Below are 18,541 nucleotides of genomic sequence, written 5' to 3' on the forward strand. Positions count from 1 at the left end.
AATAATTTTTTTTAAACACCTATCCACCATTCTACAGATCCAGCCCCGCCTCTGAATTTCCCTGATATTTAACTAAACTTGCCCCACATTCCTGCTGTCAACGTTTTAAACAACACTCTTAAAATACGATCTGAAAAATCACATGTGGCTACCGCCTCAACACGTCCAAAGCGCAAAATAAATCCTTCAACTTTTCACTCTCCCTCACCAGCAACTGCTTTCATTCTGCAAAAGAAGGTTATCCAGAAACGAAACTGATTGAAATGATCATCTATTGTCCAGACTGGATTCATATGAGTTATAATTCAATAAAATTACTTTCGCTTCATGAGAAACTTCTATAAAAGTTTGGATAAAACTCCAGCACAGTTCTTTAGCGACCCCTGGCGGGCGAGTGATTGGGGTTGACCCACAGGCGAAAAGACAATTGTTTCAATGATCGGGACTGAAACTCTAACCGTGTGTTGGGGGGAATGAAAGCGGTTCTCACTGAGGGAGGGCGGTTATAGTGGTAGGATTTACTCTGTGGTTTTTCATGTGGTGAACTGTCCCTCACAGCTGGCTTTACACCTGGTAGTTTAGGAGACGGGATGTAAATGTGGGTTTGCCGGTGAGGGCAGGAAAGTGGTATCAAGCTTAGAGAAAAGTGAGAGGAATTCATCTGTGAAACAAAGATAAATATTTCAGGAAAATTGAGCTGAAAAGATGACAGCTTCTCAATTGCAGGATTTTCGAGATACAGTTGCCGTGTGCAGGATAATATTCAGGCTTGGGCTGACGGGTATTAAGTAACATCCATGCTACACATGTGCCAGGCAATGACCATCTCCAACAAGAGACAATCCAACCATCTCCCCTTGATGTTCACTGGCATTACCATCACTGAATCGCCCACTATCAACATCCTGGGGGTTACCATTGACCAGAAACTGACCTGTTCCAGCCATATAAATACTGAGGTTACAAGAGCAGATAAGAGGCTGGGAATTCTGCGCTGAGTAACTCACCTCCTGACTCCCCAAAGGCTGTTCAACATCTACAAAGCACAAGTCAGGAGTGTGATGGGATACTCCCCACTTGCCTGGATGAGCGCAGCTCACACAACACTCAGGAAGCTGGACACCATCCAGGGAAAAGCAGCCCTGCTTGATAGGCACCACATCCACAAACATTCACTCCCTCCACCACCGACGCACAGTAGCAACAGTGTGTGTACCATCTACAAGATGCACTGCAGGAACTCACCAAGGCTCCTTAGGCAGCACCTTCCAAACTCATGATCACTACCATCTAGAAGGACAAGGGTAGCAGATAGATGGGAACACCACCAACTGCTAGTTCAGTTGGTAGAGCATGAGACTCCTAATCTCAGGGTTGTGGGATTGAGCCCCACGTTGGGTGACTGTTCATTTTAAACACCTATCCACCATTCGACAGATCCAGCCCCACCTCTGAATTTCCCTGATATTCAACTAAACTTGCACCAAATTCCTGCTCTCACAACCTATTAACGTTTTAAACTACACTCTTAAAATGCAATCTGAAAAATCACATGTGGCTACCACCTCAACACGTCCAAAGCACAAAATAAATCCTTCAACTTTCCACTCTCCCTCACCAGCAACTGCTTTCATTCTGCAAAAGAAGGTTATCCAGAAATGAAACTGATTGAAATGATCATCTATTGTCCAGACTGGATTCATATGAGTTATAATTCAATAAAATTACTTTCATGTCATGAGGAACTTCTATAAAAGTTTGGATAAAACTCCAGCACAGTTCTTTAGCGACCCCTGGTGGGCGAGTGATTGGGGTTTACCCACAGGCTAAAAGACAATTGTTTCAATGATCGGGACTGAAACTCTAACCGTGTGTTGGGGGGAATGAAAGCGATTCTCACTGAGGGAGAGCGCTTATAGTCAGAGGAGTTATTTTGTGGTTTTCACGTCCCTCACAGCTGGCTTTACACCTGGTAGTTTAAGAGACGGTGTTAAAATGTTGTTTTGCCGGTGAGAGTGGGAATGTGGGACAAGTTCAGTGAAATGGAAAGAGGAATTCAGAGCTGGGGTTTGCCTGTGAAACAAAGAGAAATATTCAGAGAAAAAAGGAGCAGCAAAGGATAACAACCTCAATCCCAGGAATTTCAATACTGTAGTGGTTATCACATTCACCTCATATAGATATATATAGAAGGTCCCTGGTTCGAACTTCAGCAGGCTAGTTGTGTGACAATGTTGTCTTTAACTTTCAAGCGACCATTTAATATTGTGCCACAATTTTGCTGTCATGATAAACCAACCCTTCAATCCAGGTTCCTGAAATGCAACGTGTAAAATGAGATTGGAGCGAGAGTTCACCACTACCACAAACCACTAGGTAACTTCCCAGAACAGGGATGGACGGACGCGGTGCAGGTTTCAGTTCAACCCGAGGAGAGACCCGGCAGCTGGAGCGGACCTGGCCGGGATTGGGAACCACGGGAAGAAGCCAGGTTGCCAGCTCGGGTGCCAATTCAGTCCGCCGCAAAGTAATAATACTAATTACTCCCTATAACCAGCGCCCCCCCCCACCACCACCGGCCTGCCTCAAATACTATACAATTGTGTGATGTTTATAATCTACGTTCCATACCAGGTAGACAAGCCTGAAGGCAAAGTGCTTCAGGAGAGGCGGCGAGGCTGCAGAAAGACTTGGACAAAAGCAAAAGACTGCAGGCGCTGGAAATCTGGAACAAGAGCCCACCATGATGGAAGAGCCCAGCTGGTTTCTTTTTTTGCTTTCATTCGTTTGTGGGATGTGGGCGTCGCTGGCTAGGCCGCCCATCCCTCATCGCCCCCTTGTTCAGAGGGCATTTGAGAGCCAACCGCACCGTTGCCGTGGGACTGGAGTCACATGGAGGGCCAGGCCCCTTAAAGGGGCATTAGCGAACCAGGTGGGGTTTCGGAGCCCCGAGGAAGGTGCGTACGGACTCGAAACGTTAACTCTTTGTTTCTCTCTCTCTCTCTCCACAGATGCTGCCAGACCTGCCGAGATCTTTCCAGCGGTTTCTGTTGCTGTAGAAAGACCTGTCGTTTATTTATTTCCCCCGCAGCGTTGCCGGCTAGTCTAGTCTGGTCTAGACAGGTTACCGTGACACTAGCTTAGTGCCCTTAGCAAACCCATTGATAACTTTCTGCTGCTCCTTCTTGCCCAGCGTTTACAGATATATCTGTGCCGGGGACAGATCAAAGAATCTCACCCGCAATAAGTGTTAACGCCAGCCTGCCTTTCCAATGCCTGGTTAGCTCAGCTGATAGAGCCTGAGGCCTTCAGTTGCCGGGTTGTGGGCTGGAGCCCCCAGGTTGGTTAAATGCTTCCCTTTCTGAAGCACCTCCTCTTCTCAGCCAGCAACTCAATTTCCCCGTCGTTTAACAAAACCTGCGCCACGTTCCCGCTCTCGGAGGGAATGTCCTGCTTTGTGTGTGTGTGTGTGTGTGTGTGTGTGTGGTGAAGGGCCGCTCTTCTCTCGCTTTGCACCTCGCGTTTTAGGAATTCGCCCGGACTGTAAAATCAGCGCCAGGTTTTCAAATCGAGTCCCAGTGAGAATCGGTGACACTGGCACCAGCGATGTCGGAATCCCTCCCCCCACCCCTTTTTAAAACACTGCAAGGCCGATTCGGGCAAGTTTGTCCGCCTATCCCTTCTGGGGGGGTGGTTGAAGTGTTAGTTGTCACGGCAGCAAAAAATGTGCTGGGCCTTTGAATGGGTTACTCGAGGTAGAAAGATAAAGCTGTCACAGGATGTCTCCTGCCCAGGATCAAACTGGGGACCTTTCACACAACGAGGTAAAACAGAATAGTCACTTCACTGGGGGTAGTCCACGTACGCAATCGCATTCAACTCCTGCCTGTGGTTAAATGTGAAAGGATATAGTTTCAGCCCTGGCTTATTGGCTCTCTCTCTCTTTCTCTCTCTCTCTCCGTGCAGTATTGTCCATACTCCAATACCGAGAGTGTCTTCCCCTTTACAGCCCTAACTGTAACCCTTAGCAAATTGATATCTCTCCTTCGCTGGTCACTCATCCAAACCATTGACAAATAGAATAAAAGTAAAATACTGCGGACGCTGGGAAATCTGAAACAAAAACAAAAATAGCTGGAAAAACTCAGCAGGTCTGACAGCGTCTGCGGAGAGGAACACAGTTAACGTTTCGAGTCCGTATGACCCTTCAACAGAACTAAGGAAATGGAGAAATGGGGTGAAATATAAGCTGGTAGAAGGGGATGGGACAGGAGAGCTGGATAGAGGGCCAGTGATAGATGGAGGCAAAGAAGAGATGTCATAGACAAAAAGATAAAGGGGTGTTGACGGTGGTGATATTATCTAAAGGATGTGCTAATGGGGACATTAAGGGTAGAAAGCAGGACGAGCTAGGGAAGTGCAAGTGAAATGCTGCTTCACTTGATAGGAGTGTTTGGGCCCTTGTACAATGAGGAGGGGGGAAGTAAAGGGGCAGGTGTTGCACCTTCTGCGGTTGCATGGGAAGATGCCGTGGGAGGTTGAGGTGTACGGGTGATGGAGGAGTGAACCAGGGTGTCCCGGAGGGAACGATCCCTGCGGAATGCCGCCGGGGGGATTAAGGGAAGATGTGTTTGGTGGTGGCATCATGCTGGAGTTGGCGGAAATGGCGGAGGATGATCCTTTGAACGCTGAGGCTGGTGGGGTGATTAGTGAGGACAAGGGGGACCCTATCATGATTCTGGGAGGGAGAGGAAGGTGTGAGGGCGGATGCGTAGGAGGTTGGCAGGACACAGTTGAGGGCCCTGTCAACCACCGTGGGTGGAAAACCTCGGAAGAAGGAGGACATGTCAGAAGCACTGTTTTTGAAAGTGGCATCATCAGAACAGATGCATCGGAGGCGAAGGAACTGAGAGAATGGGATGGAGTCCTTACAGGAAGCGGGGTGTGAGGAGCTGTAGTCGAGGTAGCTGTGGGAGTCGGTAGGCTTGTAATGGATGTTGGTGGACAGTCTATCACCAGAAATTGAGACAGAGAGGTCAAGGAAGGGAAGGGAAGTGTCAGAGATGGACCATGTGAAAATGATGGAGGGGTGGAGATTGGAAGCAAAATTAATAAATTTTTCCAGATCCAGACGAGAGCATGAAGCAGCACCGAAGTAATCATCGATGTACCGGAGAAAGAGTTGTGGGAGGGGGCCGGAGTAGGACTGGAACAAGGAATGTTCCACATACCCCATAAAGAGACAGACATAACTGGGGCCCATGCGGGTACCCATAGCCACACTTTTTATTTGGAGGAAGTGAGAGGAGTTTAACGAGAAATTGTTCAGTGAGAGAATAAGTTCAGCCAGACGGAGGAGAGTAGTGGTGGATGGGGATTGTTTGGGCCTCTGTTCAAGGAAGAAGTGGAGAGCCCATCCCAGTGGGGGATGGAGGTGTAGAGGGATTGGACGTCCGTGGTGAAGAGGAGGCGGTTAGGGCCAGGGAAATGGAAATTGTTGTTGTGATGTAGGGTGTGAGAGGAATCGCGGATGTAGGTGGGAAGAGACTGGACAAGGGGAGAGAGAATGGAGTCAAGATAGCAAGAAATTAGTTCAAGAAATCAGCTACCTCGACTACAGCTCCTCACACCCCGCTTCCTGTAAGGACTCCATCCCATTCTCTCAGTTCCTTCGCCTCCGTCGCATCTGTTCTGATGATGCCACTTTCCAAAACAGTTCCTCTGACATGTCCTCCTTCTTCCTTAACCGAGGTTTTCCACCCACGGTGATTGACAGGGCCCTCAACCGTGTCTGGCCCATCTCCCGCGCTTCTGCCCTCACACTTTCCTCTCCCTCCCAGAACCATGATAGGGTCCCCCTTGTCCTCACTTATCACCCCACCAGCCTCTGCATTCAAAGGATCATCCTCCGCCATTTCCACCAACTCCAGCATGATGCCACCACCAAACACATCTTCCCTTCACCTCCCCCGGCAGCATTCCGCAGGGATCGTTCCCTCCGGGACACCCTGGTCTACTCCTCCGTCATGCCCTACACCTCAACCCCCTTCCCATGGCACCTTCCCATGCAACCGCAGAAGGTGCAACACCTGCCCCTTTACTTCCCCTCTCCTCACCGTCCAAGGGCCCAAACACTCCTTTCAAGTGAAGCACTATTTCACTTGCACTTCCCTCAATTTAGTCTACTGCATTCACTGCTCCCAAAGTGGTTTCCTCTACATTGGAGAGACCAAACGCAGACTTGGTGACCGCTTTGCGAACACCTTCGGTCTGTCCGCAAGCATGTCCCAGACCTCCCTGTCGCTTGCCATTTCAACACCCCACCCTGCTCTCTTGCCCACATGTCCGTCCTTGGCCTGCTGCAATGTTCCAGTGAAGCTCAACGCAAACTGGAGGAACAGCACCTCATCTTCCGACTAGGCACTTTACAGCCTTCCGGACTGAATATTGAGTTCAACAATTTTAGATCTTGAACTCTCTCCTCCATCCCCACCCCCTTTCCAATCCCCCTTTTTCCAATAATTTATAATTTTCTAAAAATATATCTTTCTTTTCCCACCTATGTTAAAATTTATTTCGATTTATTGTTTTATCTCCACCTTTTAGCCCATTTCGATCCCTACCCCCCACCCCACCCCCACTAGGGCCATCTGCCACTGGCTTGCTACCCTTAATGTCCCCATTAGCACATTCCTTAGAAAATATCACCACCGTCAACACCTCTTTGTCCTTGTGTCTATGACATCTCTTCTTTGCCTCCACCTACCACTGGCCCCCAAATGCTGCTCTACCTGTCCCACCCCCCCTCTACCAGCTTATATTTCACCCCATTTGTCCATGTCCTTAGTTCTGATGAAGTGTCATACGGGCTCAAAACGTCAACTGTATTCCTCTCGGCAGACGCTGTGTGACGTATTGACAGATAGAACCCTGGTGACAAACCAATGTCACTGCTATAAGTGATAAGGACAAAAGTTTCTTTCAGACCCAGCTAGCTCAGTTGGTAGAGCGTGAGACTCTTAATCTCAAGGTCGTGGGTTCGACTCCCATGTTGGGCGAATAATTTTTTTTAAACACCTATCCACCATTCTACAGATCCAGCCCCGCCTCTGAATTTCCCTGATATTTAACTAAACTTGCCCCACATTCCTGCTGTCAACGTTTTAAACGACACTCTTAAAATACGATCTGAAAAATCACATGTGGCTACCGCCTCAACACGTCCAAAGCGCAAAATAAATCCTTCAACTTTTCACTCTCCCTCACCAGCAACTGCTTTCATTCTGCAAAAGAAGGTTATCCAGAAACGAAACTGATTGAAATGATCATCTATTGTCCAGACTGGATTCATATGAGTTATAATTCAATAAAATTACTTTCGCTTCATGAGAAACTTCTATAAAAGTTTGGATAAAACTCCAGCACAGTTCTTTAGCGACCCCTGGCGGGCGAGTGATTGGGGTTGACCCACAGGCGAAAAGACAATTGTTTCAATGATCGGGACTGAAACTCTAACCGTGTGTTGGGGGGAATGAAAGCGGTTCTCACTGAGGGAGGGCGGTTATAGCGGTAGGATTTACTCTGTGGTTTTTCATGTGGTGAACTGTCCCTCACAGCTGGCTTTACACCTGGTAGTTTAGGAGACGGGATGTAAATGTGGGTTTGCCGGTGAGGGCAGGAAAGTGGTATCAAGCTTAGAGAAAAGTGAGAGGAATTCATCTGTGAAACAAAGATAAATATTTCAGGAAAATTGAGCTGAAAAGATGACAGCTTCTCAATTGCAGGATTTTCGAGATACAGTTGCCGTGTGCAGGATAATATTCAGGCTTGGGCTGACGGGTATTAAGTAACATCCATGCTACACATGTGCCAGGCAATGACCATCTCCAACAAGAGACAATCCAACCATCTCCCCTTGATGTTCACTGGCATTACCATCACTGAATCGCCCACTATCAACATCCTGGGGGTTACCATTGACCAGAAACTGACCTGTTCCAGCCATATAAATACTGAGGTTACAAGAGCAGATAAGAGGCTGGGAATTCTGCGCTGAGTAACTCACCTCCTGACTCCCCAAAGGCTGTTCAACATCTACAAAGCACAAGTCAGGAGTGTGATGGGATACTCCCCACTTGCCTGGATGAGCGCAGCTCACACAACACTCAGGAAGCTGGACACCATCCAGGGAAAAGCAGCCCTGCTTGATAGGCACCACATCCACAAACATTCACTCCCTCCACCACCGACGCACAGTAGCAGCAGTGTGTGTACCATCTACAAGATGCACTGCAGGAACTCACCAAGGCTCCTTAGGCAGCACCTTCCAAACTCATGATCACTACCATCTAGAAGGACAAGGGTAGCAGATAGATGGGAACACCACCAACTGCTAGTTCAGTTGGTAGAGCATGAGACTCCTAATCTCAGGGTTGTGGGATTGAGCCCCACGTTGGGTGACTGTTCATTTTAAACACCTATCCACCATTCGACAGATCCAGCCCCACCTCTGAATTTCCCTGATATTCAACTAAACTTGCACCAAATTCCTGCTCTCACAACCTATTAACGTTTTAAACTACACTCTTAAAATGCAATCTGAAAAATCACATGTGGCTACCACCTCAACACGTCCAAAGCACAAAATAAATCCTTCAACTTTCCACTCTCCCTCACCAGCAACTGCTTTCATTCTGCAAAAGAAGGTTATCCAGAAATGAAACTGATTGAAATGATCATCTATTGTCCAGACTGGATTCATATGAGTTATAATTCAATAAAATTACTTTCATGTCATGAGGAACTTCTATAAAAGTTTGGATAAAACTCCAGCACAGTTCTTTAGCGACCCCTGGTGGGCGAGTGATTGGGGTTGACCCACAGGCTAAAAGACAATTGTTTCAATGATCGGGACTGAAACTCTAACCGTGTGTTGGGGGGAATGAAAGCGATTCTCACTGAGGGAGAGCGCTTATAGTCAGAGGAGTTATTTTGTGGTTTTCACGTCCCTCACAGCTGGCTTTACACCTGGTAGTTTAAGAGACGGTGTTAAAATGTTGTTTTGCCGGTGAGAGTGGGAATGTGGGACAAGTTCAGTGAAATGGAAAGAGGAATTCAGAGCTGGGGTTTGCCTGTGAAACAAAGAGAAATATTCAGAGAAAAAAGGAGCAGCAAAGGATAACAACCTCAATCCCAGGAATTTCAATACTGTAGTGGTTATCACATTCACCTCATATAGATATATATAGAAGGTCCCTGGTTCGAACTTCAGCAGGCTAGTTGTGTGACAATGTTGTCTTTAACTTTCAAGCGACCATTTAATATTGTGCCACAATTTTGCTGTCATGATAAACCAACCCTTCAATCCAGGTTCCTGAAATGCAACGTGTAAAATGAGATTGGAGCGAGAGTTCACCACTACCACAAACCACTAGGTAACTTCCCAGAACAGGGATGGACGGACGCGGTGCAGGTTTCAGTTCAACCCGAGGAGAGACTCGGCAGCTGGAGCGGACCTGGCCGGGATTGGGAACCGCGGGAAGAAGCCAGGTTGCCAGCTCGGGTGCCAATTCAGTCCGCCGCAAAGTAATAATACTAATTACTCCCTATAACCAGCGCCCCCCCCCACCACCACCGGCCTGCCTCAAATACTATACAATTGTGTGATGTTTATAATCTACGTTCCATACCAGGTAGACAAGCCTGAAGGCAAAGTGCTTCAGGAGAGGCGGCGAGGCTGCAGAAAGACTTGGACAAAAGCAAAATACTGCAGGCGCTGGAAATCTGGAACAAGAGCCCACCATGATGGAAGAGCCCAGCAGGTTTCTTTTTTTGCTTTCATTCGTTTGTGGGATGTGGGCGTCGCTGGCTAGGCCGCCCATCCCTCATCGCCCCCTTGTTCAGAGGGCATTTGAGAGCCAACCGCACCGTTGCCGTGGGTCTGGAGTCACATGGAGGGCCAGGCCCCTTAAAGGGGCATTAGCGAACCAGGTGGGGTTTCGGAGCCCCGAGGAAGGTGCGTACGGACTCGAGACGTTAACTCTTTGTTTCTCTCTCTCTCTCTCCACAGATGCTGCCAGACCTGCCGAGATCTTTCCAGCGGTTTCTGTTGCTGTAGAAAGACCTGTCGTTTATTTATTTCCCCCGCAGCGTTGCCGGCTAGTCTAGTCTGGTCTAGACAGGTTACCGTGACACTAGCTTAGTGCCCTTAGCAAACCCGTTGATAACTTTCTGCTGCTCCTTCTTGCCCAGCGTTTACAGATATATCTGTGCCGGGGACAGATCAAAGAATCTCACCCGCAATAAGTGTTAACGCCAGCCTGCCTTTCCAATGCCTGGTTAGCTCAGCTGATAGAGCCTGAGGCCTTCAGCTGCCGGGTTGTGGGCTGGAGCCCCCAGGTTGGTTAAATGCTTCCCTTTCTGAAGCACCTCCTCTTCTCAGCCAGCAACTCAATTTCCCCGTCGTTTAACAAAACCTGCGCCACGTTCCCGCTCTCGGAGGGAATTTCCTGCTTTGTGTGTGTGTGTGTGTGTGTGTGTGTGTGGTGAAGGGCCGCTCTTCTCTCGCTTTGCACCTCGCGTTTTAGGAATTCGCCCGGACTGTAAAATCAGCGCCAGGTTTTCAAATCGAGTCCCAGTGAGAATCGGTGACACTGGCACCAGCGATGCCAGAATGCCCCCCCGACCCTTTTTAAAACACTGCAAGGCCGATTCGGGCAAGTTTGTCCGCCTATCCCTTCTGGGGGGGTGGTTGAAGTGTTAGTTGTCACGGCAGCAAAAAATGTGCTGGGACTTTGAACGGGTTACTCGAGGTAGAAAGATAAAGCTGTCACAGGATGTCTCCTGCCCAGGATCAAACTGGGGACCTTTCACACAACGAGGTAAAACAGAATAGTCACTTCACTGGGGGTAGTCCACGTACGCAATCGCATTCAACTCCTGCCTGTGGTTAAATGTGAAAGGATATAGTTTCAGCCCTGGCTTATTGGCTCTCTCTCTCTCTCTCTCTCTCTCTCTCCGTGCAGTATTGTCCATACTCCAATACCGAGAGTGTCTCCCCACTTCCTCCCCATTTACAGCCCTAACTGTAACCCTTAGCAAATTGATATCTCTCCTTCGCTGGTCACTCATCCAAACCATTGACAAATAGAATAAAAGTAAAAAACTGCGGACGCTGGGAAATCTGAAACAAAAACAAAAATAGCTGGAAAAACGCAGCAGGTCTGACAGCGTCTGCGGAGAGGAACACAGTTAACGTTTCGAGTCCGTATGACCCTTCAACAGAACTAAGGAAATGGAGAAATGGGGTGAAATATAAGCTGGTAGAAGGGGATGGGACAGGAGAGCTGGATAGAGGGCCAGTGATAGATGGAGGCAAAGAAGAGATGTCATAGACAAAAGGATAAAGAGGTGTTGACGGTGGTGATATTATCTAAGGAATGTGCTACTGGGGACATTAAGGGTAGAAAGCAGGACGAGCTAGGGAAGTGCAAGTGAAATGCTGCTTCACTTGATAGGAGTGTTTGGGCCCTTGTACAATGAGGAGGGGGGAAGTAAAGGGGCAGGTGTTGCACCTTCTGCGGTTGCATGAGAAGGTGCCGTGGGAGTGGGTTTGAGGTGTAGGGAGTGATGAAGGAGTGGACCAGGGTGTCCCGAAGGGAACGATCCCTGTGGAATGCCGCCGGTGGGGGGTGAAGGGAAGATGTGTTTGGTGGTGGCATCATGCTGGAGTTGGCGGAAATGGCGGAGGATGATCCTTTGAATGCGGAGGCTGGTGGGGTGATAAGTGAGGACAAGGGGGACCCTATCATGATTCTGGGAGGGAGAGGAAGGTGTGAGGGTGGATGCGTGGGAGATTGGCAGGACACGGTTGAGGGCCCTGTCAACCACCGTGGGTGGAAAACCTTGGTTAAGGAAGAAGGAAGACATGTCAGAGGAACTGTTTTGGAAAGTGGCATCATCAGAACAGATGCGACGGAGGCAAAGGAATTGAGAGAATGGGATGGAGTCCTTACAGGAAGCGGGGTGTGAGGAGCTGTAGTCGAGGTAGCTGTGGGAGTCGGTAGGCTTGCAATGAATATTGGTGGACAGTCTATCACCAGAAATTGAGACTGAGCGGTCAAGGAAGGGAAGGGAAGTGTCAGAGATGGACCATGTGAAAATGATGGAGGGGTGGAAATTGGAAGCAAAATTGATAAATTTTTCCAGATCCAGACGAGAGCATGAAGCCACACCGAAGTAATCATCGATGTACCGGAGAAAGAGTTGTGGGAGGGGACCGGAGTAGGACTGGAACAAGGAATGTTCCACATACCCCATAAAGAGACAGACATAACTGGGGCCCATGCGGGTACCCATAGCCACACTTTTTATTTGGAGGAAGTGAGAGGAGTTTAACGAGAAATAGTTCAGTGAGAGAACAAGTTCAGCCAGACGGAGGAGAGTAGTGGTGGATGGGGATTGTTCGGGCCTCTGTTCAAGGTAGAAGCTAAGGGCCCTCAGACCATCCCGGTGGGGGATGGAGGTGTAGAGGGATTGGACATCCATGGTGAAGAGGAAGCGGTTGGGCCCAGGGAACTGGAAATTGTTGATCTGATGTCGGGTGTGAGAGGAATCACGGATGTAGGTGGGAAGAGACTGGACAAGGGGAGAGAGAATGGAGTCAAGATAGGAAGAAATGAGTTCAAGAAATCAGGTACCTCGACTACAGCCCCTCACACCCCGCTTCCTGTAAGGACTCCATCCCATTCTCTCAGTTCCTTTGCCTCCGTCGCATCTGTTCTGATGATGCCACTTTCCAAAACAGTTCCTCTGACATGTCCTCCTTCTTCCTTAACCGAGGTTTTCCACCCACGGTGGTTGACAGGGCCCTCAACCGTGTCTGGCCCATCTCCCGCGCTTCCGCCTTCACACCTTCCTCTCCCTCCCAGAACCATGATAGGGTCCCCCTTGTCCTCACTTATCACCCCACCAGCCTCTGCATTCAAAGGATCATCCTCCGCCATTTCCACCAACTCCAGCATGATGCCACCACCAAACACATCTTCCCTTCACTCCCCCGGCGGCATTCCGCAGGGATCGTTCCCTCCGGGACACCTTGGTCCACTCCTCCATCACCCCCTACACCTCAACCCCCTCCCACGGCACCTTCCCATGCAACCGCAGAAGGTGCAACACCTGCCCCTTATACTTCCCCTCTCCTCACCGTCCAAGGGCCCAAACACTCCTTTCAAGTGAAGCAGCATTTCACTTGCACTTCCCTCAATTTAGTCTAGTGCATTCGCTGCTCCCAATGCAGTTTCCTCTACATTGGAGAGACCAAACGCAGACTTGGTGACCGCTTTGCGAACACCTTCGGTCTGTCCGCAAGCATGACCCAGACCTCCCTGTCGCTTGCCATTTTAACACTCCACCCTGCTCTCTTGCCCACATGTCCGTCCTTGGCCTGCTGCATTGTTCCAGTGAAGCTCAACGCAAACTGGAGGAACAGCACCTCATCTTCCGACTGGGCACTTTACAGCCTTCCGGACTGAATATTGAGTTCAACAATTTTAGATCATGAACTCTCTCCTCCATCCCCACCCCCTTTCCGATCCCCCCCCCTTTTCCAATAATTTATAATTTTCTAAAAATATATCTTTCTTTTCCCACCTATTTGAAAATTTATTCCGATCTATTGTTTTATCTCCACCTTTTAGCCCATTTCGATCCCTACCCCCCACCCCACCCCCACTAGGGCCATCTGCCACTAGCTTGCTGCCCTTAATGTCCCCATTAGCACATTCCTTAGATAATATCACCACCGTCAACACCTCTTTGTCCTTGTGTCTATGACATCTCTTCTTTGCCTCCACCTACCACTGGCCCCCAAATGCTGCTCTACCTGTCCCACCCCCCCTCTACCAGCTTATATTTCACCCCATTTGTCCATGTCCTTAGTTCTGATGAAGTGTCATACGGGCTCAAAACGTCAACTGTATTCCTCTCGGCAGACGCTGTGTGACGTATTGACAGATAGAAGCCTGGTGACAAACCAATGTCACTGCTATAAGTGATAAGGACAAGAGTTTCTTTCAGACCCAGCTAGCTCAGTTGGTAGAGCGTGAGACTCTTAATCTCAAGGTCGTGGGTTCGAGTCCCATGTTGGGCGAATAATTTTTTTTAAACACCTATCCACCATTCTACAGATCCAGCCCCGCCTCTGAATTTCCCTGATATTTAACTAAACTTGCCCCACATTCCTGCTGTCAACGTTTTAAACAACACTCTTAAAATACGATCTGAAAAATCACATGTGGCTACCGCCTCAACACGTCCAAAGCGCAAAATAAATCCTTCAACTTTTCACTCTCCCTCACCAGCAACTGCTTTCATTCTGCAAAAGAAGGTTATCCAGAAACGAAACTGATTGAAATGATCATCTATTGTCCAGACTGGATTCATATGAGTTATAATTCAATAAAATTACTTTCGCTTCATGAGAAACTTCTATAAAAGTTTGGATAAAACTCCAGCACAGTTCTTTAGCGATCCCTGGCGGGTGAGTGATTGGGGTTGACCCACAGGCTAAAAGACAATTGTTTCAATGATCGGGACTGAAACTCTAACCGTGTGTTGGGGGGAATGAAAGCGGTTCTCACTGAGGGAGGGCGGTTATAGTGGTAGGATTTACTCTGTGGTTTTTCATGTGGTGAACTGTCCCTCACAGCTGGCTTTACACCTGGTAGTTTAGGAGACGGGATGTAAATGTGGGTTTGCCGGTGAGGGCAGGAAAGTGGTATCAAGCTTAGAGAAAAGTGAGAGGAATTCATCTGTGAAACAAAGATAAATATTTCAGGAAAATTGAGCTGAAAAGATGACAGCTTCTCAATTGCAGGATTTTCGAGATACATTTGCTGTGTGCAGGATAATATTCAGGCTTGGGCTGACGGGTATTAAGTAACATCCATGCTACACATGTGCCAGGCAATGACCATCTCCAACAAGAGACAATCCAACCATCTCCCCTTGATGTTCATTGGCATTACCATCACTGAATCGCCCACTATCAACATCCTGGGGGTTACCATTGACCAGAAACTGACCTGTTCCAGCCATATAAATACTGAGGTTACAAGAGCAGATAACAGCCTGGGAATTCTGTGCTGAGTAACTCACCTCCTGACTCCCCAAAGGCTGTTCAACATCTACAAAGCACAAGTCAGGAGTGTGATGGGATACTCCCCATTTGCCTGGATGAGTGCAGCTCACACAACACTCAGGAAGCTGGACACCATCCAGGGAAAAGCAGCCTTGCTTGATAGGCACCACATCCACAAACATTCACTCCCTCCACCACCGACGCACAGTAGCAGCAGTGTGTGTACCATCTACAAGATGCACTGCAGGAATTCACCAAGGCTCCTTAGGCAGCACCTTCCAAACTCATGATCACTACCATCTAGAAGGACAAGGGCAGCAGATAGATGGGAACACCACCACCTGCTAGTTCAGTTGGTAGAGCATGAGACTCCTAATCTCAGGGTTGTGGGATTGAGCCCCACATTGGGCGACTGTTCCTTTTAAACACCTATCCACCATTTGACCGATCCAGCCCCGTCTCTGAATTTCCCTGATATTCAACTAAACTTGCACCAAATTCCTGCTCTCACAACCTATTAACGTTTTAAACTACACTCTTAAAATGCAATCTGAAAAATCACATGTGGCTACCACCTCAACACGTCCAAAGCACAAAATAAATCCTTCAACTTTCCACTCTCCCTCACCAGCAACTGCTTTCATTCTGCAAAAGAAGGTTATCCAGAAACGAAACTGATTTAAATGATCATCTATTGTCCAGATTGGATTCATATGAGTTATAATTCAATAAAATTACTTTCATGTCATGAGGATCTTCTATAAAAGTTTGGATAAAACTTCAGCACAGTTCTTTAGCGACCCCTGGCGGGTGAGTGATTGGGGTTTACCCACAGGCTAAAAGACAATTGTTTCAATGATCGGGACTGAAACTCTAACCGTGTGTTGGGGGGAATGAAAGCGGTTCTCACTGAGGGAGAGCGGTTATATTGCTAGGATTTACTCTGTGGTTTTCATGTGGTGAACTGTCCCTCACAGCTGGCTTTACTCCTGGTAGTTTAAGAGATGTTGTTAAAATGTTGTTTTGCTGGTGAGAGTGGGAATGTGGTAAAAGTTCAGTGAAATGGAAGAGGAATTCAGAGCTGGGGTTTGCCTGTGAAACAAAGAGAAATATTCATAGGAAAAAGGAGCAGCAAAGGATAACAACCTCAGGAATTTCCACAGTGCAGCGATTATCCCATTTGTCTCACACGCGAAAGGTCCCCGGTTCGATCCCGGGTGGAAACATTATTTGACAATCTTGTGTTTCTCCCTCAAGTTACCTGTACAATGTTTAGGCCACATTTCTTGCTGTCATGACAACCAACACTTCAACCCACATTCCTGAAATATACGTGTCGAATGAGATATGAGCGAGAGTTCCCCAAACACAAACCACAAAATAGCTTCTGAGAACAGGGGGGGATGGATGTGGCGCAGGTTTAGTTCAACCCGAGGAGAGACTCGGCACCTGGAGTGGGCCTGGCAGGAATCGGGGGGCACCGGGGAGAAGATAATTAAATTGAGGCCCAGGCTCGGGGCCTATCCCTTCCCCGAGGAGGCAGCAGCAACAGCCTCAGGGACAGACCGGGGCCAACTCGAGTTTAAAAACAGGGGACAAAATCCTGACAGTGACGTCACAGGAAAAGCTGTGAGTTGTTTGGCCGGTGAGAATTGCAGCTGTGTTTCCCCTCTCCAGAGTTAGGGAGTTAGTCTAAGCAGCCGGGAGACTAAAAACGTTAACAATTTGAAGGAAAGCATCCAGTTAGCGTTTATTGGGCACAGGCAGTTGCTGTAAGTGCTCTGAGGGGAAGCAGTGGCTGAGTGAGAGACCCGCTTACTGCCGTTAGCAAATTGATATCTCTCCTTCGCTGGTCACTCATCTAAACCATTGAGGCAGCTGGACAAATACACGAATAGGATGGGAACAGAGGGATACGGACCCCGGAAGTGCAAAATGTTTTAGGTTGACGGGCAATATGAGCGGCGCAGGCTTGGAGGGCCGAAGGGCCTGTTCCTGTGGACCATTGGTTTGTTTTCGATATGGAGATGCACTGGAACTAACTGTGTCCTCTTGACACCCGAAGTAAAGGGTCAGTCATTTTTTTTCTTTGTACAAAGATAAATATTTCAGGAAAATTGAGCTGAAAGGATGAAATCTCTCAATCCCAGGAGTTTCCGTAGCTTAGTGGTTACACTCGTCTTGTGTCCGGATGATCCCCAGTCCGATCCGGAGCGGAAACGCTCAGTGATAAAATCTTTCTTTCCTCCCTCAAGTGACCCGTTCGAAGTTGCACCATTTTATTTTATTTTTTTGCCATCACGACAGCCGACATTCCAATCCGGATTCCCGAAATACAGGGTGCAACATGAAACCGGAGCGAGAGTTCGCCACAGACGGAAGCGGAAAACTTCCCCCCTGAGAGCGGGAATGTGGTGCAGGTTCCGTTAGACGTCACGGGAATGGGGAGCTGGAGTCGACGCGTGAGGGGGAAATTCCCACTCAACAGGAAGCATTTGCCCAACACAGGGCTTGAATCTATGAGGTCAGAGGGCACAGGTCTCATGACCTATTGACTGAGCTGGCCAGGACTGAAGTGCTTAGCTTCCCTTATCACCTATCGCAGCTTCCCCAGTGATCTATATCTAAACACTTGTTAAACACTCTTTTGTACAAACAGCCAATGTTTTACGTTGCTGAACGCGATCGATTCCCTGTTAGAAGGTGATGCGTCCGAAGCTGCCCATTCTGACCGTTTGCAGTTGACGTGTGGGAGATTATCGCAGGATCCTCCTGCTGCAGCCGCCTCGACGAATCACAGCAGATTTAAGACGCGAGAGATGGAAACAAAGGCTTCGATTATTGACTGTCCCCCAAGGCGAGACAAACTGGGAGAAGTCAGCAAGTGAGACTTGCCCCGTGTGGAGACGGTCAGTCAGCAGTCGGACTGGCTGAGTGGTCTCAGACACGGCTTTGAGTCTGCAGTCTCCTGTCAGGGAGTTGGAAAATCACTCACGATGTTAGTTGTTAAGAGGCAGAATTCTTTCGTTAGCTTCATCGAGTGCAGATCAGCGTTTATTTTTCTGGTGGTTGATTTGCTCCCAGCAGAATTGGCGATTGAGCCTTTAGTCGATACTGTTTGAGTGTCACAACGTGGCCATAATGTATAAAGAAAGAGAGACATTCCACAATATAAACGCAAGTGTTAGCAATTCCTACCCTCGTGGTGCAGCAGTAGCGTGTCTGACTCGAGATTAGGAGGTCGTGTGTTCAAATCCTGTCTGGGTCAGTGTCCCTTTTATCACAGAATGAATCGTGCGCAGTTATTGGAAAAATGAAATGTCAGGAGTGGGATTTGAACCCACGCCTCCAGGGGAGACTGCGACCTGAACGCAGCGCCTTAGACCGCTCGGCCATCCTTGC

General features: G+C 48.4%; 3 non-coding genes across 3 annotated transcripts; 2 read left to right on the top strand and 1 right to left on the bottom strand.

The window, feature by feature from the left end:
• Positions 1 to 6,985: 6,985 nt before the first annotated feature.
• trnak-cuu (transfer RNA lysine (anticodon CUU)) lies at positions 6,986 to 7,058 on the top strand. Its single transcript has one exon. It is a non-coding gene; the product is annotated as a tRNA-Lys (tRNA).
• Positions 7,059 to 14,076: 7,018 nt separating this feature from the next.
• trnak-cuu (transfer RNA lysine (anticodon CUU)) lies at positions 14,077 to 14,149 on the top strand. The gene has a single exon. It is a non-coding gene; the product is annotated as a tRNA-Lys (tRNA).
• Positions 14,150 to 18,458: 4,309 nt separating this feature from the next.
• Positions 18,459 to 18,541, bottom strand: trnal-cag (transfer RNA leucine (anticodon CAG)). Its single transcript has one exon. It is a non-coding gene; the product is annotated as a tRNA-Leu (tRNA).

Source organism: Cetorhinus maximus, unplaced genomic scaffold (genome assembly GCF_964194155.1).
Source record: "Cetorhinus maximus unplaced genomic scaffold, sCetMax3.hap1.1 HAP1_SCAFFOLD_744, whole genome shotgun sequence".
NCBI classification, from domain to species: Eukaryota; Metazoa; Chordata; class Chondrichthyes; order Lamniformes; family Cetorhinidae; genus Cetorhinus; species Cetorhinus maximus.